We start from the raw sequence: 23,007 nt of genomic DNA, 5'->3' as shown, positions 1-23,007 counted from the left end.
AAAGTGCGTTTTAAAAATAGTTCCGAAAAGCTCCGTCGTTCCTGAAGTCAGTCAAAACTAATTTTGAAAGTAGAATTGAGCGTGCGAAAATGCTTATTTTGCTTATTTGTTTACATTTTCAAAATTTTAAATAATTCTGATAGGGTGCCACCAATCCCATGAATGAGTTTGCGCGAAATCCTTCATTTGAATCAAGCAGGGACACAAGTTACCCACTTGCGAATCCTCACCATCCCTTGTATGTGAAGAAAACACAAGATCGTCCAAACACCCCCGCAAGGCAATACCAACCTGTCAATCTTAACCTGTTTAAAAGTTTGAAATTTGTCTATCCCTAAAAACGATCTAGGCGGTTTTCCGCACTACCCTCATTTCGCACTAGCCCCACCAACATCTCGACGCACAAACTCTATTATTCTCTACTCTTCTTTGGCTCAGCCTCCATTACGGACTGTTCCTTCTAGTCCCGAAGTAGGTGCTAAAACACGTGATTGTGGACAGCCAAGATTTACGGTCCCTACGGGTCCTCATTCTGAACTGACGCAAGTGTTTACACAACCACATACATACACATTCATACACCCCCTCACACCTTTTGCAGCCAGCCTTTTTCTTCGAAATGCTAGGTATCTGTGTGCGCCAAATCGGAGTGCGACTGCAAGGATACAAAAATCAAGTCCAGGTCGGAAGGACACCGGAGAGAGTCGTAAAAACGCAAAAGCATTAGAATGCGATGAAGTCTGCATTGCGCGGGGGTTAAGAAGAGACAGAAGAAATAAGTTTTGGATGAGCAGCACCAGCAGCAGCATCAGCAGGTTACCAAACAGCAGAAAAAGGGAAGCAAAAGAGTCAAATTCTATGAATTTTTTAAAACTGCCTCTTTCCCCGGGCCTCCGGAATCAACTCTTTGCAAGTGAAGCTTACAGAAGTATATTATTTCTTCGGTGATTGTGTTTGTTTTTTTGTCTATATTATGTGTCTGTTTAGTTCTCCAAATGAACCCTGTGGGAGGAAGAAGGTCGAGAAGGAGTGAGAAAATAACAAAAACAGGAGTAAATTTACCTGGAGGTTTATTGTTGACAAGTGTACCAAAGTATCCAAGCAGGTAACATTACAGCGCTATTTGATGCTGTTGGGCATTGAAATTCAATACAGGGTTTATCGGTTCCGATAACTAGAATAGGCTTTTCTAAATTTGTGAAACGTCAGCAAATCTATTTAAATGCTTTGTAATATTCATTCGGTTACAGTGAGGACCTTCTATTCAGTCCGATGAGCATTTACAAGAGTTTACAACATAACGATTTTGTTCTCGAGAGAAATCTAAGCATGTATGGGACAACCAGCATGAATAATAAGAAATAAAATGGAGACGAAACATGAGATAGGATGCGCTAAAATTCATTGAATTGAATAAGCTTTTTTTCAATGCAATAAGTGCCGAAATATATTCGAAGTTGAATAAAAAAACAGAACGAGTGTCCCGTATTTAGGATGCTCATATTTGTATTTTGAATATAGTATTTCGAATTTTGTACATGCCGATTCCTTTTTCGTCGATATATTTCGAGAAAGCGAGGAAGTAGAGGTTGCAATTGATCCGTATTCTGAAACAAGACAATGTTTCATACGGACATATATTCTTTAGTAGTATGTATCGTTGTGAGTTCATAGTTAGAGCTTTCATTAATCAAATTTATAAGAGAATGGAACTGAAATGTTATTTGCAAGGAAAAGTATTTGAGTTCATATTCTACATTCTACTGTTTTTTATAGAGACATAAAAACAAATTGAAAAATCAAGCTATACACAAAGCAAGTGAGAGAATATACAAAAATTTCCATTATTTTCTTTCTGACAGAATAAAACGCTGTACAGTCAAACTCAAAATTAAGTATACACCCCGTGTTGGCTTGTTATTTTATAGTTTTTCGGGGTTAAAACCGAAAACCGTACCGTTCAAGTTTTTCTTAAAAAGAAAATTGAATTCAGTTCAGAAATATTAGCAGATAACAAAATTCAATCTCCTAGTATTTGTCCCCCCTTTTGCGTTCAGCACTTCCTGCAAGCGATGAGGCGAGATTTCTGGTCACTGAAGACGGAAAGGCCTCCCAGATCTCCGTAATCGTCGCTTCGAGTTCCGCTTTGTTCCCTGGATGTTCATTTTTCAGATGGTTCTGGATTTCCCACCAAAGATACTCAATTGTGTTGAAGTTCAGTGATTTCGGAGGTGTTTTGAGTTGATTGGGACATTATAAAGCAGGTATTCTCGCATGATGAAGTCAGTTTGCTTCGGGTCATCATTCTGTTGAAAGTAGTAATCACGAGGGAGAGCCAATTTCTGCACGGGACACTGAACATTACGTTTCGGGATGTTCAATGAAGCCATCTTGTCCATCGCCGAATCGATGAACTCCAGTTCGAGAAGCCGTCATCGTACCATACATCATCTGACTGCCACCGCCGTGTTTTATTGTGAGAATCAAATGCTGATTCTTGAACACCAATCCTGGTTTTCTTCACACTATCTGTCCTTCATCCGATTCAAAGAGATTGTTTTTCATCTCATCCGTATAAATGACCTTGTTCCAGAACTCCTTAGGTCTGTTTACATATGCCTTAGCAAACTGTAGTCGTTTTTTCATATTCGCCTTTGAGATGAAAGACTTTTCACGGCCAACAAGACCTCTCAGATTGTTCCTGTGTACTGCTCTCCGGACAGTGTCTGTGCTGACAGGTCTTCCAATGATGCCGACTACTTCGGTAGTCAATTTAGGAATGTTTTTTTTGAGTTCTTTCGAAATGTTCGCACAATTACTCGTTCATCACCAGAAGACAGGATACGTTTGTGTCTTCTACTCGGGAGATTTCCCATGGTTCCTTCGTTTTTTTCAACTTGTTTATGATTTTCTTTGCTATATAGTGGGTTCTTCCGGCTATATCTGCGATTTCCTGCAATGTCTTTCCACGACAATTCATCTTACTTACAAGGTTAATTCGTTCGGAGAAATTCAAGTTGTACGCTCAATTTTGCGATGCCTAGAATAGAGATTGTTTTCAATTTTTAGGAATAAACCATTAGCAGAATACTTTTCGCGGAATTTTATTGCACGTACAGCTAGTTAAATTTGTGAGTAATTAATATGCATCAAAAGAATCAATGTATTCAAAATATTTTATACCAAATAAATGGAAAGTATCGTCAAGTAGCATTTGTACACTAAATTTTGCGATAGACTGTATATATTCATTACTACTATCTTGGGAAAATTTGAACACACTAGTCTTCTTCTTCGAAGGTCATTCACGCTATTCAGTTAAGGTTATAAACATATCTATAAGATGTCAGCTATTTCACGTTACTTGCAACTTGCAATCAGTGTCCAATATATTATCATACACTTTTTTAACGTCGGACTACGACTTGAGAAAGCTACCCGTACTGTCAATAACGGGCAACTAATGTATTCTTTCCTGTAGCCTTATTAGAATGAATTTTGTAATTATAGCATCTAGAACAGGAAAAACCAAAAAAATTATTCGCCCGTTTTAATTTTTTTTTTCAAAAATTAGCGAATTGAAATCACAGCTAGCGAGGCGGCAACATTAATTCCAAATGATGATATTACACACATTACACACAGTGCAGCATTAGTGCACATTACACACAAATACAGCAGTGCTTTTTTTCAAAACTGCCTTTCGATTTACGATGCGATCATTATTTATTGAACAATTAATCATCAAAGACGAAGGGGACATTTTTCATTCAAACAACAATATCTCTGAATTGAAAGGTCCTACAGGACCGTTATAGGAATCAAAGAAAAACTGGTTTATAATGCTAATTGAATTCGCTATTGAATTAGTTGGAAAATATTGTGTTAGTCCATCAAACCTTTGGAAAAACAGAAATAAATCGTTTTTTTTCATCCCGATATTTTTTACCAAGATAACAATTTGTTCGTAAAATATTCGAAAACTTGAGAGTTTAGTCTTTAGAATAATATGTATTCCATCTTTATGTGTTCATTCTATTCACTATTTGTAACGAAAAAAATCGGCAATTACTTTTTCAGTTAACTCAATATATTCTGTTCGAATGTTGCTCTATTCATTGCTTTTAAGAATTTTACGTCATAGTGGATCAAACTACAATGCCTCATTGCAGAGTATTATTGCGAAAGCTGTTTTGAGCGCTGTTCTGTATAATAATAAAATTAATACTTGTCACAAGAATGCGCAGAGCTTGTGTGCGCGGAATACCTCAAAGTTTGAAGAGCTCAAAATTAGCTTTTTCAATAGTAAGCTTGACATAGTCTGTATGACTGAACGTGGCTAAATAGCATTATCCGTGATTCAATGATTGCAATACTGATTCACAATCTAATTAAAAATTACCGTAATAGGTATGGTGGTGAAATTTTGGTTACTTGAATTCTAGTAAAATGGTAGTAATCCTTTTTCTTTAGGTGCTTAAACCGGATTATACCGATTCACTATTTCAACATTTCGAATCATTAAAATGGAGGTGTATATATTCTTTTATAATCGGTGGTTTCCCATTTGCTGGTTAAGAGTGGAAAAGCTTAATGATTTAGAAATACGCTTTCAACGTGGTCGTTTTGTAATGTGAATTTTAACCTACTTTTTTCGGTAAAAACGGCTTCCGTTATTCGATCTCCTTTTAATCGACAGCTCCGATATGGTTTTGGAATTTAATCAAGTATCAATGCATGATTAGATTTTCTATCCACCTAATTTGTGTATGAATCCTGCTGATGATGAATTCTACTATCGCCATTTTAAGAACTGTTTAAGAATTACTGAATCTCAGTGCACTTGATCACAACTTTTACAGCTCGAATAATCCTGATTCATTTATGGAAATATTGAATGAAAAGCTTCTACATATCCATGATTTATGTGTTCCTGTAAAACAGTACAAGCATAAAAAAATCAACCCATGGTTCGATTTGGATATTGAAAAGGCATTAGTAGATATTGACATTACCAGATTGACAAAATATAATAGGCTAAGAAATAGAGTTGTCTCGAGAATCAAACTAGCAAAACAGAACTATGGTAAGCGATCGTTCGATGCTAGTGGTTCTAGTAAACATTTGTGGTCGAATATAAAAAATTGGTGTATCTTCTAAGAATCCAACATTTCCTATCAATGAATGACTATAATGACTATTTTTCTTGGATTCAACCATCAAGTGTAGAAAACACGAGTTATTTCGTGATCCATCCGTAACAGTCGGAACGCGAAACACGAGAAATCTCGTGAGCGAACCTTAATGTGTTCACATTATTATTAACAAAAAAAAGGATTTGCTACGAGAAATTTGGAGTGCTTTATCCAGACGCTGTTATGTCATCACCTTTGTCTTGGTTCCTACACAATTCCGGGTTATGAGAGGACTGACCATTCCGGGTAATGAGAGGACTGACTCATTAGCGAAGGTGGATGCCGTTGAAGGCGACATTGATCAGCGTCAACCCGCCTTCAATGAATTGTATTCTTTAGTCCGTGAAAATTCCATCACTAACTGGCAGTGCAAATGGCACGAGGATGAATTGGGCCGGTGGCTCCATTCAATTATCTCTAAGGTTAGCCTTAAAACAAGGTTCAAAAGTCAGAACTTTATTCGCACTTTCTTCCGACTCATGTCCAATCACTGTTCGTTAGACGTGCTACTCTATTGTATAAATCTTGCCAACAACAATCTCTGCGTTTGTGGCCAAGGTTATCACGACATTGAGCACGTTGCGGTGTATGGTGTATCTTGCCGCCAGATCGAATTTAGCAAACTCTCTTTGGGTTTGAGAACGGCAACCCAATGTGCCGATGAGAGATGCGTTGACTCGGTTAGATATTGATTACATGTTCCAAACTTCAAGCTATCGATCTTTGTTTGTGATTTTCCATAAATCCTTATACCATCCGTTTCTTCCTTCACGAGCAATCGGTTCCTATAGATAAAACTATAGGCAAAAGATTGGCTCTTTTACACTTATGTAATTGAGCTTGTGAAAATGGACGAAATTAAAAGAAGTCTGCTAGTGTTACGGTTGTTTTTTGAAATCTTTTCACATCCTTGTTCTCCACACAGTTCCATAAACATATGATTACGTTCAACTGCCTTTTCTTCGCTATGAAGGGCTCATTTTGTAGATGAGCACGTGTAAAATGATTCGTATATTCGAATAAATCTAGGCTTCGGAACCGCTTCGTACAATTAACTGTAAAATGATGTAATGTGCTTCCTCGTACGAAACACACTTGAATGCATTGCGCCACGCATTATAGTGATTCACAAATCTGTATATAAGCGAGTACCGCTCGGAAATCCACTCAGTTATAATTGTACAGCGATTGGAACATGTTATCGCTGTTGTGACGAAGCTAACTTCGTTCAACATGAAAGCGCTGATGAACGGCGTCACCAAGAGCCTGTATATGCACACAAATGGCATTGGTGCGTCGGGTTCGTTAAAGATTCCCCCCGAGGCCAAAAAGGAATCCATCGGAGAGAAGAATGGTACCACTAAGAAGGCGACCAAGAAAGCACCAGCATCAAAAAGGCTTAATGCATTGAAGACAGCCGCCACACGCATACACACCCGCGCGCATCTCTTTTCGTTTGGTGGTCATCGAGTCAGCATTGATTGCCAGCGAGCGTCGAGCATCGAGGAGAAGAATACGAAAAGATGTCATCACTGCTAACATATAATCTACAACTTCCGCTTAGAACTTTGAATTACGTTGAAACGAAAATTTCACTAGGTTTTCTATTTATGATATACTGCGACCAAATAAATTTTGTAATTTTTCAATCAAGTTCAAGCAATAGGAAAGCTTCTGCAGATAATTCTTCCCCACCAGTAAAACATATTCATATACAGGTCGGACTCGATTATATACAGACTCGATTATATGTGATTCGATTATATACAATTTTGAACTCGTTTATATTCAGTTTGGAAAAAATTTTTTTTTTAATATTTCAAATATGGCTTATTTCATGAAGAAATGTAACCTTTCAACGTTAAGGTGAAGTTTAAGTGGCTATCACATGTACAGTAGGGTAAAAATCGTGATTTTTGAACATCTTGCTTGAATTTTCACCAAGAATTGTTTATACCGATATTGCAGCCAAATAAAGAAAGATAGAAATTGGGCGTCAAAAACAAAATTGGGCGGTTGAATACCTTCAATTTGATTGATAGAAACAATCGAGTTTAATATATTTTTTAGGATAAAATTAATAATAACACATTAAAAATTATTAACTTTTAAGTTTTTCACTTCCAAAAGGTTATTAAAATCCACTAATGTAGTTGTTCCACGACTATATCCTGTACTAAATTTTCTCATCTCTTATATGAAAACATCAGAATTCTCTTCCGTAGCGTAATTTTTAATGTAGAGCCAGTTTGAGGCAACAGAGTCCGAAACAAAAAAAAGTTCTATAACTCTGTCATTGTTGAAATTTGAACATATGCGTAGGAGGTTTTTTTTCATCAAATATGATCGACTATCACTTCCTGAGATAATCTGGATAAATTTATTTTTTTCATGTGAGAAAGGTGTTTTCTGACTTCAAGGAGATGAATCAAAAATGAAATAACTCTTCTACAGGGTTTTCCAACTTTAAATTCCGAAAGTAAATTGAAATAAAACACACTTAGAATTCGAATTTCGATGAAACTTTTATTTCAAATTGAAGTTTGGTTTATGCCATTATGTGTGAAATACAACATCATTCAAATGTCCACCTAGGGCTTACTCGCACACCTTGATCCGGAACAGGTAATTTTCGATGACTTTTCGGCACATATGGGGCGGTATCTCGGTCATAACTTCACTAATGTTGTCTTTCAAATGTTCAAGAGTTTGCGGAGTGTGGGAAAGACATGGTCTTTCGCATAACCCCACAAAAAAAGTCTAGCGGGTTCAAATCGCATGATCTGGACGACCAATTGACATCACCAAAATTTATTTTATTAATTCGAATTTACGCACTACATTAGCGATTGTGTGCTCTGTAGGCCGTCCATGACGACCAAAATCCGTCCGTAATGCTCGAAAAACATTTGCCGGTTTTTCATCATTTTTATAGTATAACTAGCTGACCAGGCAAACGTTGTTCTGCCAAATAAATTATTTCTAGTGAATATTTTGGGTGTTGAATAAAACACACTAATGTATTGTAAGTGTGATTGAATATTTTAACGATCTTTAAAATAAATCGAATGTGACCGATAAAAAACGAATTAAATGATTTGAACGAAAGGTTATATGATGTTTCTTGGTGTATTTCATTAACGTAACTGACATGTTTGATCTCTTAAAAGTTAAACGTCAACTGAAAAAAGTAATATGAGTTTGTCGTAAAGTAGAAAAAATGAAATATAGAAAATCAATATTTATTGCTGTCTCCTTGTTAGAAAATACGTGCATGTGATTTTCAACATGGCTTAGTTTATAACAGCTTGGTCTCGTTCATAAATTGGAAAACAGCGTTACGCCAGCTAACTTCAATGGAGCTGATTAATCGGCCTGTTTGGAATCGCGTTATTTTATCGTTGTCATTCAATCGAGGAGTATTCACATCGGTAATCTAAGTTTGAAACACAGCCATATTGCTTCCTTTATTCATGGATGTTTTTATTACTCTTCACCGATTTGTAGAACTCAATATTCATATATGCATATGAGTGATCGGATTTTACAATTCAATCGAAATCGACTTTTACACTCTTAAATTCGTTCGCCTTGTCGCGAAACAATGGTCAAAATAAGTCATCCGTATTTGTGGTTCAATTTACTCTCTATCTGATCGGCATAATTCCGGAAATAATTCTAAATTGTTGAAATTTGAATGAAAATTATTATTCGATTTCGTTTGGATGCTAAATTTGTTTTGAATGTGTTTGAATGCTAAATTTTGCGTGTTTATTCCACCCGAAAAACCATTACTATTTTTGCTTCATAGAAATGGAACATGGAGACCAATGCTGTTTACGTCGAATTGCGTGACAAGGTTGTCACATTTGCTCAACTCGATTGGACTTGAGCTTGAACAGAATGCAAAATTGCGCTTTTTCCATTCAACAGAATACAACCAACAATATGTGGGGACGAATACGGTCGAACTTCATTTTGTGTTTGATCCTACGGGCTGAAATTGACAGTTCTGAGCTACTGGGTCGCATGCGCATATATGCACCTGAACGAGTTCTGCGATCTAAGCAAATTATCCAAGCTACACGCAGGAATACCCGATATGGCTCACACGATCCAATTAATTTCGTTTGTAGACGTCTTCATGTCGCATACAATTTGTGTGATTTTAATGTGTCTACTTGTACATTTCGTCAACGTTTATTTTCCGCGTGTCCATTTTAATTTATGTAGTAAGTTTCATAAAGACCTTGATGTCAAATGATGAATAAATAATAGAGACAATAAAGACAACACACGCGCAATGTCATGACAATGCATTGCGCTTTGGCCTGGCTATAACTAAAGCTGTGTCGGCGTTGCTCATGATAGTGTCTCGCAAGTGAATGTATTATTCCTCGCACCGCTTTTGTTGATTGTGTAGTAAGAATTGCAGTCGTTCACTCTCTACCTTTGCGTATATGTCGACCATAAATTGTTGGCACAGCTTAGGATATCTTGAATTGGCATTTCTTGACCATGTCAAATCACCATATGATAAACATAAAAATCCTTCGAGCGCGCCCTCTGTATGTTTCGTCGCATGTTCATAAATATTAAATCAAAATGAGAAATGATGTTCATAATGAATTAAGTATCTGTGACGGGGTCTTGTTGTTCTAATGTTTATGCAAGAGATTTTTCGTTAAAGAAACCTTTCTGACTTGCACTGTAGTCACGCGTATTCTAGAGCTTGCCACTCCAGAATACATTCATGGCGTATTGTTCATCATAGAAATCTCAACTATTTAATAATAAAAATGACGCAAGTAGTACTACGTTGAGAAGGCAAACCTTGGGAACGTTAGTGCCATTGAAGAAGAACATAGCGAGGGTCGTATGAACGCAATTCCAGATTATTGTTTTTCTTCGCATTAAATTTCTCGTGTCACCGTGCTATCATGATTCCAGCAGCGCTTGTGCTTTGGATCTACACACGTGCTCTCCAGCTGATGTTTTATCAGGGTTGATGGCAATAGCGTGATTGTCATTTTGTAATCCGAGCAAATGTGATTTGAAGAATTTCGATAACTCATTGTGCTCATTCAAAAAGGCTTCCAGCTCGTCGGAGATGCTCCCTGCTTTAGATGAATTGATGTTACTTGTGTATTTGTAGATGGATGTTCAATGAAGCAGGCGTTACGCCATCAGTCATTGAACAACTTAAATAAATTCGTTCTGTTGAAAAAACGAACAACGGTTAAATTATTAGAATATTTTTGACACAAAAATAATCAAATCGGAATTAAAAATAGGGAATTGGGGTCAAAATTTAAGGTTATATGTATGGTATGAAGTCAAATTTTTGAAAAAAAAATATCCAGATCTTTTTTTCTGCATAGAGCCACCCTATTCTGTATTAAATGTATGGTTATCGGTATCCTACCGGTATCATATATAGTTTACAACCTATTCTCATACCTACCAAGTATTTTGAGTATAATTTCATCAAAATCGGTCGAGTCGTTTCGGAGGAGTTCGGTAACAAACACCGTGACACGAGATTTATATATATATATATATATAGATTTAACAAAATTAACACGTTGTGCGATGCTAAAACGATCCATATTGTAAAATGGCAGACATTCAACTAACGATATGACGCTTTGGTTGACAGCTATGTCAAACGGTTGTCAGCGCAGGGCTGTATACTTTCGGAAGCCCGAAATGGAAAACCCTGTATTTTCAAAAAACGAAAAATATATGCAAAAAAAAACAAATAAAAAAAATTTTTTGTTTGACTCGATTATATACAGGATTCGATTATATACAGTGAAAAGAAATCAAAAACTGTATATAATCGAGTCCGCGCTGTACTACTACATGGGCTGAAAAGGGATTTTTCAACAGATGGCGCAAATAAAAATGAACAAGATTCATTTCGAGAGGTTCATCTGTCACAAGCTTATGTGGAGAGTTTCATGACATTTCGTTTATTTGTTCACAAACTACAGTTGATATGAAAAAAGAAGAATATCGTATTTTGATCAAACATTGTTTTTTGATGAGAACAACTCCAGGATAATCAATGCAATGGTTGACGAAATTGTATTCCACTTCTGCTCGTTCGAGAACAACAGTTTATCGGTGGTTTAGTGAATTTGAAATGGCCCGTACTAGCACCGCAGATGCATCTCGCTCTGGAAGGCCAAAGAGGCTACGAATCCAGAAATCGTAAAACAAGTGCACCAAAAACAGCTGCGCGTTGATGATTTCACGGCCGGTTTGGCGTTGTTGAAGCGTTATTGAGTGGACTACTTTACGTTTTGTGACAATGGATGAAACGTGGATCCATTAACACACTACTGAGTCAAATAGGCAGTCTGCAGAGTGGCACTGAGGCATATTTCGAAGACATAGACGTGTTGTACTACAGAAAGGGAATCTAAATGGTATAAACTCGCTATACCATGTGTATTGCCTTCGAAGGAAACTATGTTGGGGAATAAATACTGTTTTGCCCAATGAACGATTGTTTTTATTAAAAATCCCGGAACTTTTCAGCCCATGTAGTATATTCACTGAATAGTAGTAAATGGAGCTTGATTGATAATACACTTTTCTATTAATTTAATTCAAGAGATTACAAAGGTATTACATACATCATACATCATACTTTTCTGCTGTTCATGAAAAAGTAACAGAGTAGATACCAAAACATGTTTCAATATTTCTCTATTTTTTAAATAACTCCAAAAAACTTGTTACCGAAAAGTTATAAATGTTCGATTCTCTTTGTTTTCTTTTTTTCCGCGGCGTATTACACAACGATTTTACTGAGAGAATTGAGGATATCCTAAATTTACAAATTCCTCAATAAATCCCTACAATATCACAACCATGTTATAAGCCAATGTCATCGATGCAAGAAGAGTTCATTACCTTCTGCACAGATGAGGAGCTTAAGCAGAAGCTATCAGAAATTCTGTATTTTGGAAAATTGTTGAAAAATATATTATCGATTTTCCATCTTCATACCTTGTCGAAAAAGGCTTCAGTATGGTTACAAACATTCTGTCGGAACAACAAAAAACTATGGGAAAATCACCGAAAGAGGAGATTTTGTTGAGCAAATTATGTCAGGCCACTTAATCCTTTATAAGGCCGTGGAAACTATATTACCACCCACAATATTATTATTTCAATATTTTGCTTAACCAAAGACTTCTAAAGGTATCTGGCAATACTCCAATTTTTTTAGAGCTACTAAAAAATAACGATATTAATTTTGTCATATTTATGTAAAAACATATATAAAAAAATCGCTGCACTACAAATGTTGTTTTAATTTTTGCATAACCAAATGCGCAATAAAGTGAGCCGTGGGCAACGACAAATAGTGTTCTTGGGGTTAACCGGCAGTGGCAACTATATTGCCACATTTTTTCATCTGTTTCAATAGTTTATTTTTTATCAAAGCTTTATGTTCTCTGAAGTTTGAGTCGATTCTTGCCTAGTTTCCACGATCTTCTAAAGGGTTAGAGAACAGCAAATGTTTTGAATTGTTAAGTATTTCGTATGATTGAAGAAGTTTGGCTATGGGAGTTTGAAAAAGGGGTCTATTGCCCAAAATAGTTTGAGAATCCCTGGTCTAGATGATGAAACCGGAAAGATGTCATCGTTGCTGACAAATAATCTGCCAGTTCTGCTTAGAACTTATAGAATTGTGTTGGAATGACGAAAGAGTTTATTTTGTTTTCTATCTAAAATATAATACTGCGAGCAAAAACATTTTTATGTATCTAATATTTGAGAATTAGTGACAAGCAAACATAAAAAGCGGAGAAATATATTTTGCACCATTTTTAAGTATCTGATTCTTTTGTTGAATGTGAGCGACAATCTTACTTTGCTAGCCGTGTCTTTCATCATTCGTTATTTCAAGAATTTGTTGTTGTTGTCTCAAATTATACAGACCTCAAACTTCTTCAGTTCAGTCGATTTTATCAGAAGTTTGCATGTATCTCCAACGTAACACTCTCGTTTTCGAATTCCCCGAAATATTCATTCATCCATCAATTGAGAATTTATTATTCAGATTCACATTCAAACAAATGATCACTAAACCAACGATAGTCCTACTTTAACCTTGCGTTTATACCACAGATATAACCTACTTTATGTTTTTTAAATGACAAAGACGATATTTTCCGTTCATGGAAAAAATGATGACATCAAAAGAAAAAAACTGAGCCTTCAAGCCATCGAAACACACAAATCAATCCAATTTCCAACGCCAATCGATCCAAAAACTTCCAACCAACTGTGGGATCAGAGAAGGTTAGTTTCCGGTTAATATTGTGCTATACCAATTTGTTTTGATGAAAGTTTCCCGAAATTTTCAAAGTTTACCCATCACCCTGGAATACGATTGACACCAAAAGAGCGCACTGTTTACAATCCCTAGACGACGAAAATGGAAAAATATAGCCTGCCAAACGGCGTTGGTTTAACCTTCTTCCCAATTTTCACGCTTCGCTCGGCAGGTTCCGCAGCCAGGTATGATCGATGCGAGCTCCGTTCACCTGTCGTCAAAGTGAACAGCGGGACGTCTCCGAATGCCTTCTCTTCCACCTACACAGCATAAAGGAGAAAGAAGGGAAAAAAACGCATCCTAGCATCAATGAGGACACAGAAAGGAATGAACTAGGTGCGTGTGGGTGTGTAGGTGAATGTGTACATACAAGGGCATTAAAAGTTTAAGCCTCATTTGGATTTACGATCTGTGAAGAATTTTCAAATCCCGTACGCTACGAACGACCGCATCCATCACAGTGAAACCCATTCTAAATCGAACCCACAAACCGGAGGACGAACGTTTGCTTGGCTCTTGGCTGTCGTGAAGTTCTCTCCCAACTCTCACGGCATTTTCCTTTTTGCTCTCTTTCTCTCTCATTCTGGTTTTCATCAGTGCTATGTTTAGCCGCAAGCAATCGAAAATTGTGCTGTATAGAAATAGTCGGCAGAACGGGGGAAGCAAAAAAGGCATGCTTTGTCCAGAATACATCATAGGAACAAACATAAATGCGGTGATGGAAATGCGAGAGTTTCAAAGAGCGATCAGGAAGCGAGAGAGAGAGAGCACAAACATAACATTATCTCTCACTATATCTTCGGAGAAGCAGCGAGGCAGCATAAATACGATGGAGTGCGTTCTTTGGTGAGACCAACCTGAGAGGGGGGTTCTGACCTTTCGGAATTTTGTTCCGGGAGGCAGTACAGAACCATCACGCGACCGAAGCGGAAGTGTTGTAGAAGTAAGGACGGTTTGGGTTTTGTGCGAAGTAGCGAAAGCACGACCGAAAGTGTGTCATCCGCCACCGATAGCCGACAAGTGCGAGAGGAAAGATTTTGCCAATCGGATTTGGCGCGTGTTGCTTCTTTTGGTTGCTCTTACTGGAGTTCGGTACGCTGTGTTCTTGGGCACCACGTGGCCAGCAGTATATCCGGCTTTGGGAATCGGATTTTCCCCCGCAAATACGACACCCAACCCGGCCTCTGACAGTGATCCAAAAGTGGTGGATAGTGAAGTGCTTTTGTGTAATGATGATATTGTGATGGAATTTCGTTACCGGCAGGATAATCGGCGCTGCGAGGGAAATTGAGCTTCCCGGCTTCCAGAAAAAAAGCAAATCGTGTTTTATTTTCGTTGAAGACGGATAGTAGAAAGGAAACATTTTCGTGTTATCTTCCCCCGTGTAAGGAAAAAGGGGAAATTACTTTCGTCTTCTCGGACCGTAGGATAAGCCGTAGCTTGACGTAGAACAATAAGGTAAGGATTAATCGCTGCGCTATGCGGCGGTAAGTGCTACTGTAAGAACAACATGATAAGCAACTTTTGGTGCCAACAGTTCCGATCGAAAGTTACTTTGTGGGGATTTCGTGGTGAACATACGTTGTATGAGAAAAGATCCAAGGTGGAGGGATTGGACTTTACATGTGCTTAGATGAGTCCACGATATGTTTGTTTCGAAAATTTTGATTCGGCAAGCAGTGGAAGTGCTCCTCCTCAGGCGGGAATGGATTTGTATGATTTTCTTTGATGAGCTTCACGCGGTGTTAGCTTTGGGTTTTCCTAGTATCGACCAAGCTGAGAAGGTGTTTGGTGTGAATTAGGTTAGAAATAATTTGCAAAAGTCTAACGTGTACGTCGAGTGAAAATCGTACTTTACCAAGAAAAGATTCAGTTACTGGGGGTTATTCTGAGAGTCAAGTCGGTATAAGTGATATTTTTCCCTTTCGGAGTTATATGACAATTCTCACCCAATTCTAAGAGTCGAGTGACTCGGAAGTACAATGAGAAATGAAAAGTGTTCATTGCACCTGGCATTTTTTTTTTTAATTACGCCGATTCTCAGAATACAAACACGTGCGCAAATTGACTGTCGCGTCGTGAAGCGACTCTCGGAATAGACCCCACTATTCAGTTCTATCTAACGAATTCTGACAAAATTCTACTTTCAAGTAAGCAATATCGTATAGTTTGAAGCTTCTGTGCAATCAATATCTATCGAGCTCATGAAACCGATATGAAAGGGATTCTCCCACGGCCTATGAGGTATATATAACTTGTCTACGAACTTTTATTCAACTAAACTTTTTGGTAGTGTAGTTTGTTCGGTAGTTTTTGCGCTATAATTACTATACTGAAAATGAGCAATCGATTCGAAGTATGAACGCTCGAAAAAAAATAAGAACACGAAGATCGGAAATGACCTAAAATGATGTGGACTTCAAAATATTGATTGGTGAAATTTCATTTGTGTATTGATACAAATATGTTCTAAGTTGTTGTCATTGTGAACAATATTCAGTATATCGTTCAAATTCAATGATATTGACCTTATCCTGTGTGTTCAGGGTCTATCTAACACCTAATTGAAAAGTAAACATGAAACAACAAAATAAACCGCAATCGAATGTCAACTATTGTTGTTAGTGGATTTAGGATTAAATAAAAACAAAAGTTTACGAGTGGTACAAACCTTGATCACCACCAATGTTCCAACAAAAACTAGTGGAAATTGTTCAAAAGTTGCTGAATGCCAAGACTGAAAAGGCGATTTGTTCAATTGGATGTTAGAACACTCATCGTTGCATTTTTTTCAGTTGGTACATCAAAAGTGTATACCATATAGGGAAGCGATTCGACGAATACGTCCTGATTTATAGTGAAATAAAAAACGAGTTTCGAAAATGCTTCGAAATTTGGATAGGTCGGTACCATTTTTGAGGTGAATTACTTTGAAATTTTTATATAGACTTTACTTTGCAATTATTATATTGAAGATTATTATATTGACGAATTATTAAATGTTTATTAAAAATATAGAAAATCGTTCTCGTTGTTGTTCATTTTTGAGAACAGTATAGTCCTAAATGACAAACATCTTATAACATGTTTAGGGTTTCTCTAGGGTTTCACTGGATTGATCAAAATCAACAAATTATGTTCATATTCCTCTCCTCACGATCACAATTAACTGGTAAGTTTTAGACAGCTCAATTTGCGAACAATAACTGACCAATGATTCCACTGGCCTATAAAGCGCATTTAAACTTTTACAGGATACAACGGTATTTCGACATAAGCACGCGGATTCTATTAATTCCAAATGCAGTTATGCTAATTGACGTATCAATTTAACCAAAAATGAGATTCCTCACTCAAAACCAATGAGTTAAAGATGGGTTTCTACAAGTTTCTCGGACTGAAACGTGGTTTGTGTTAAAAATCTGGCTAATTCTCATGCATTATCAATTGTCGGTCTATTCATACTGAAATGACAAATGAAATTAAATGAAATAAAACAATACAAGTGACTAAAAAATGTTGCGAAGTTAAATTTATATACCTCTCAGCCATTCCATGCCAAACCGATATAGTTTTGTTCCTTTTCGCGAAATATTAGACACGCTTTTTTTTTCGTTAGAGTAACCATTTCGATTTTAGGGTGGTCCGAAAAATCATTTTTTTCCACGTTTTTTCTAAAAATGACTTTTTTCAAAAACTCACAACTTTTAAACTGCTAGATCGATTTAGATGATCGATACATCAAATCAAAGCCAATTACCTAGTATTTTTTGTAAAAATATTATACTTCAAAAAAATTCAATTTTGTTTCCGTCGTTATTGATTGTATTCGTTTTTTGTTGTTAACATGGCTTTGAACTAGAGGGCGCTATATATTTTTATATTTTTTCCTGAAAGCTGAGTTTTTTTTACATAAAAATCCAAAACTCAGAGATGTAATTTTGGTCGTTTTTAAGCTATGATTTTTCAAAGTTAAGCGATGGTTGAAAAAATCAGTATTTTTTCCAAAAATGGCTTTAAAAAAATCATATATTTTGAACCACTGGACCAATTCAGATGATCAATATATCAAATTTAAGCCAATGAGCTAGTCCTTATTGAAAAAAATATATATAATTGGCAAAAAATTGGGATTTATTTTTTGTAATTATTGATTGTATTTGTTTTTCATAGTTGACATGGTGAAAGACAGAGAGCGCTTTTTTATATTTTTGTTGAACACTGAGAATTTTTTACATAACATATCAAAAATACGAAATTTCTCTTCGTTTTTGAATTACGATTTTATAAACTACGTTGTTTTCAGTCTTCGTTCAATATTCCTATGCGAATAGACCAAATCTATGTGACTAGCATCCTATTTTTAACGTCCCCTAGTTCAAAGCCATGAAAACAACAAAAAACAAAAACAATCAAGTATTACGAAAACAAGATACAATTTTTTTGCAGGTATAATATTCTTACTAGACTAGCTATTTGGTTTTATTTTGATATGTCGATCGTCTGAATCGGTCCAGTAGTCCAAAAGTTATGAAATTTTGAAAAAGTCATTTTTGGAAAAAAGTGGAAAAAAAAATTTTCGGGACACCCTAGAATGGAAATGGGCACCCTGATGAAAAATAAAAAAAACACGGGTAATACTTTACGATATGGAACAAAACTATCAATTTTACCGAAAATCTGAGAGCTACTACATCGGTTTGGCATGGAAGGGCTATCTATAAAAACTCTAAATAAATACAATAAATCTGCCCAAAAATGACCTTCACTTTCACGGATGATATTTTTTTTGAGCAAAACTAATCATTGAGCCATTTTCTTACATATCACAGTATTTGAGCCAAGTCTGGTGAATAAGCCGCATGGGGTAGTTGATTCCAATTGAGTAGCTCAACCGTTTCCCATATCGGTCTTGCTCGGTGTGACAAGGCGTTGTCATGAGGAAAAACCACTTTGTGTTCCTGTAATTTCTGTCATTTTTGGAGCAATGCACTGTTCAATTCAATCAGATGTTTTCGGTAGCGTGTATTTTCAACATTTTTACCGGGTTGTGAATGTGAGAACATTCACACTTTTGGTGGTGTTCACGTTCCTTGTACTTCACATCAAAGTTTACACTTTTCAACTTTTTTTTATCACTCATTGGGATTTGCCGAGAACGTTCTCGCCGTAAGCTTTCACCAACATTCTATGCGAATCGGATGTTTTTAATATGTAATATAAAATTTAACACAAAAAACCATTTTTATGCGTAGCTTTAATGTCCTTCAGTCTTTTAGGTTCTCAAAGTAGCCTTGAACTACTGTCTTTTTATTACTTTAAGCAATGTCATAATTCGGCAAAGCCTCAATCACGCACGTTCACCGACCGTAGTCATTTGACTACAAAACCAACCAAAGAACATTAAAACCTTTCTCTTCTTTGGAAAATAAACACCTCCCCCTACCCCCAAAGCATGACAAACATCTTTGATTTAGCTCCCGTGAGGAAACCGGCCGGAGCTAAAATTAATCAGATCCATTACAGGAATAACAGAGGGTTCACAATTTCAGTAACGCAATCTCGCAACGCATTCACACGACACGAATGGTCTCCGCTTCCGCTAGAAATAGGCCAGGCGTTGCCCTTTTGTGACTCCTGTACTCCTGAACCGGAGCCGGATAAGCTGTTTTAATGACTCAGCAGCACTCCGATACCTGTGTGATGGGTCTCGCCTGAAAAGTGCAACCAGCCACCCCCTCGGGGCGAAATGTAAAGTAACCCTCCATTGGCCCTAACTTTTCCTCCTGGCTCCCCCTCTTCCATGTATTACTTCGCTCCCGACAGCTGGGCGATGATATTATAACCGTAAAATTTTAATTAAAATTCGGATGACTCCAGTTAATCACAACGCTTCGAGGAACCATCCTTCCGTGTTTGTCCATTTCATCCTTTCCCATCGTCCCATTCCAGTGCTATATAGCGGCTCGCTGATCAAATAGAGAACCGAAGTGAGTCGTTGAACCACACAACATTTTGGGAGACACCATGCGGCTAGGAGTATACGACCATATAAAATGGTCACACTGCAATAAACATTATGCTTTAGATCCACTTTTTACTGGAGTTTGCGGCGACGATGACGATGACGACGACTGTTTAGCTGTTGTCGGCATCGTTCGCTCGGATTCTGGAACGCAAGCCCAACGTTTCAAAATTGCTGTGTAGCTGCACAGTAAATTAGAACTAATTTCCCCCATCTTTGAACTTCATCAGTTTCTTTGGAACGCAGAGCGCAGCCTCGCATTTGCCGTTGGAGTCGATTCTTGGTGCAATACGAGCATAGCGCGGACGCAAGGGAACACACGAATATGAACCGGTCCCAATAATCATAAACCATCCCTCACAACACCACTTTCGTGCCGTTGCCGCAAGATTACGCTGTTGCGTGTCTGCCGGCGGATATTCCACTGACATCATCTTTATTGTCAGTGTCATCAGGCGAGAGATATGGTGTCGCCGTCGCCGCCGGCATCCTACGCCTTTCCGATGGGTAATGAATTCTCACATATGAGCATGCAAGAGATGCAATGAGTTGCAGTACGTATGCTGCATCCAAGCATTCAAGTGTTCTTCACACAGCTGCAGCTGGTGAGAGTCATTGACTACAACAGTAGCGTGTACATCGAATCGTGGCGCGGCCGCATCATATGACTGATCGAGTTACTCCAGCAGCGCGGTTGGTTTGATCTGTTTCGCTATGAAGTATTTCATTTTATGATTATTTTATGGAGTTTTTCATATGATTGGCGTGATTGGCCTTGGGAAAAAGAAATATAGGTCGGACTCGATCATCCGGAGACCAGGGTTACCATATCTACAGAATAATCTGTATTTATACAGATTTTTTCAGACATTTTCATAACCGTTAAGAGTTTAACTTTTTCTATATTGTTTTGTTATTGTCATAACAAAGCTACTTACGTAATGCAATATAAATAAGCAGGTCTTGGTAAATGTAGACAATGTAAATGTACACCTCAATGAAGCATTGTATTTTTATTACAGTTCTAGCTCTCCGTGGAAACCAACATCGTTGAATTCATAATAACTATGTCAATCAATTATACTAGAGCTAATATTATGCTTCAAATTTGGGCTTATAAATTTAATACAGATTTCAATACAGATTTTCTGAGAAAAAACTCAAATGAAAGGATTTTTTAAGACCAAAAACACAGATTCTATTATGGTAACCCTGCTGAAGACTCGATTATCCGGAGTTTTCGACTCGAATATCAGTAGTATTTTGGTTTTGATTGTTTTGACGTAGGACTACGTGTTTGATTTCTATATAGGGGGTCACTCTACGAAAAATGTAACATTTATTAAGAGTTTTAAAATGTATATTACGCAGAATCGTTCTTACGACATATGTTATAATGGTGACCGGAATAAATCGCCACAGTAAACAACTGCAACAGAAACAACCGCTTAGAAAAAGTGTAGTAGGCTAGAAATATTTGGCGCGGGAAAAACATCATGTGCCTCACATTTCTATTATAAATTTATTCTCTTGTTCTCGTTTTTCGAAATTTATTCTGAGGACAATGTAATGGGGACGAAGTCCCCATTTGGCGAGGATAAGGAATCGAGGCGGCCCATGCCGCCAAGATGACGCAATCCGAGTCCACCGCCGACCCGCCGTCGGAAGCGGCGGTGTCTCGCACGCAAACCTGGGATCCACTGATTGCCCGGTTAGTTTGAAACATAGGATACGATCCTTTAGCAATGTCCGACCGAGCTCTAGCGAGCGTCGGACGGTATACGTCTGCCCGGGGCGTTACGTTTGCCTGGGGCGATACGTTTGCCCGGTTAATTCTTGTTTTGAAATACAATACCGCGCCACAATATTTATAGCCTACTACACATTTTATAAGCGGTGGTTTCTGTTGCAGTCGTTTTCTGTGGCGATTTATTCCGGGAACCGTTATAATATATACCATTAGACGGCGAATTTATCCAGCAATTTTTTCACCTGAGACATGAACAGTGGAAATAATGAAACAAGTTAGCAATTTAACAAATAAAAGAGGTATGTTTTGCGAGCGGATGCGAAGGTAAATCATTGTTGTTTCAACTTCGTTCCCATGAATGTGGTATGCAACAGAAAATTGTGTGCAATAATTCGCTCTATCAAACAAATTAGCAAGACCTTTTTCGAATGTAAATATATGGCGCATAAGTCACGCAACGCTCTCTGAAGGAAAACAAAATGACGATAGCGTTGCAACTATCGGGCGTGTTGGTTCCTAAGCGGTTCAGTTGTCGACTTTGAATCGTTTTTTGTTCGAGAATAAAGATTTTGTATTGTGAGATATTTTTTTATACGAATTTTTTTTTGTGCCAATCGGTTGCGTGATTTATGCGCCACCCTGTATTGAAGTAATCAGATGCAAGATTTCATACATCACTCAAATGTCATGCAAGATTTCATCAAAGCAACGAGGAAAGTGTCACCCATACATTGATCGTTCGTCAATTGGACCGGAAAATCTATACAATTATCGAATTTTACTCGCTAACTGGACTGCAAAACAGCAAAAGCAATGATTCAAATTGAAGATGGCATCTATTATTGATACATAATTTTATACATAACTGCTGTCCAGTTAGCGAATGGCTTCAGTATATGACGGGGGTGGCGAACATCTTAAGCGAGTGTCTTACGGGCCGCGGCAACATGTCAATACTAGAAGAAGGGCAGCGATTATCATGCGAAGACTTATTGAGATCGGCATTACATCGCATCACAAAAATGAAACGATATGAAATATTAATATTCTTCATAACTCATTTAAAAATATCATAATATCATAATCCTCAATGACTCAATTCCTTCTATGATTGATTGAGCAGTAAAACCAATACGACTCGATTGTGATAGTCTGTTAACGAACATTATTTCACCGAAAAAGCCACTGCTCCCGATGCCATAGAATAAGACTGATATTCATTAATCATTTTCAGTTAGCCAGTTGAACTTCCTGTCAGAAGATTATGTTCTTTTTTTTGTTCGTTACAAACCGTTTGACGGTTATCGGCTCTTTTCAGGGCTTCTATTTGGAGTTTCAAAAGAGCTAAACTAACAGATTTCTGAACAATGAAAAGAATTACATTTAAAAAAAAAACAACTGTTCCCTAGGCTCAAAGCCTTCTACTTTTTTCAATTGAATTCGTTTTTGACTTATTGTAACATTTGAACTAAGATTTGTATCCTAAAAATGCCTTTATCCGAGTTTATTTCTGACACTTTTCTACAAATCTTATCTAGAAACTGTCGATCTTCTCGGGCATATTAACCTCTTCAATATCGTAATTAATCGAATGGGCCTGATCCGTGGTACATTTGCATACCATAGAGCGCGTAGATGCTCAATAGAGAAGTTAAATGGTTTGAGCATGAGCTGCCATACA

The 23,007-nt window shown here is 37.3% G+C and overlaps 2 protein-coding genes across 7 annotated transcripts in view; one reads left to right on the top strand and one right to left on the bottom strand.

Moving 5' to 3' along the window:
• Window positions 1-23,007, bottom strand: part of LOC129780067 (connectin-like) — a 710,069-nt gene that overhangs the window by 617,216 nt on the left and 69,846 nt on the right. The window lies entirely within an intron of this gene.
• Window positions 1-23,007, top strand: part of LOC129780066 (connectin-like) — a 317,103-nt gene that overhangs the window by 230,056 nt on the left and 64,040 nt on the right. Inside the window, exon 1 of one of the 5 annotated variants that reach the window (XM_055787966.1) lies at window positions 14,431-15,009. The exons of the other annotated variants lie outside the window; for them this stretch is intronic. The gene's annotated coding sequence lies outside the window, so the exon portion shown is untranslated. Of the gene's footprint in view, window positions 1-14,430; window positions 15,010-23,007 lie in introns of those variants that run through there. 5 annotated transcript variants of the gene reach the window in all.

The sequence above is a fragment of the Toxorhynchites rutilus genome, chromosome 3 (genome assembly GCF_029784135.1).
Source record: "Toxorhynchites rutilus septentrionalis strain SRP chromosome 3, ASM2978413v1, whole genome shotgun sequence".
Taxonomy (NCBI): domain Eukaryota; kingdom Metazoa; phylum Arthropoda; class Insecta; order Diptera; family Culicidae; genus Toxorhynchites; species Toxorhynchites rutilus.
This window is presented reverse-complemented; position numbering and strand designations above follow the sequence as displayed.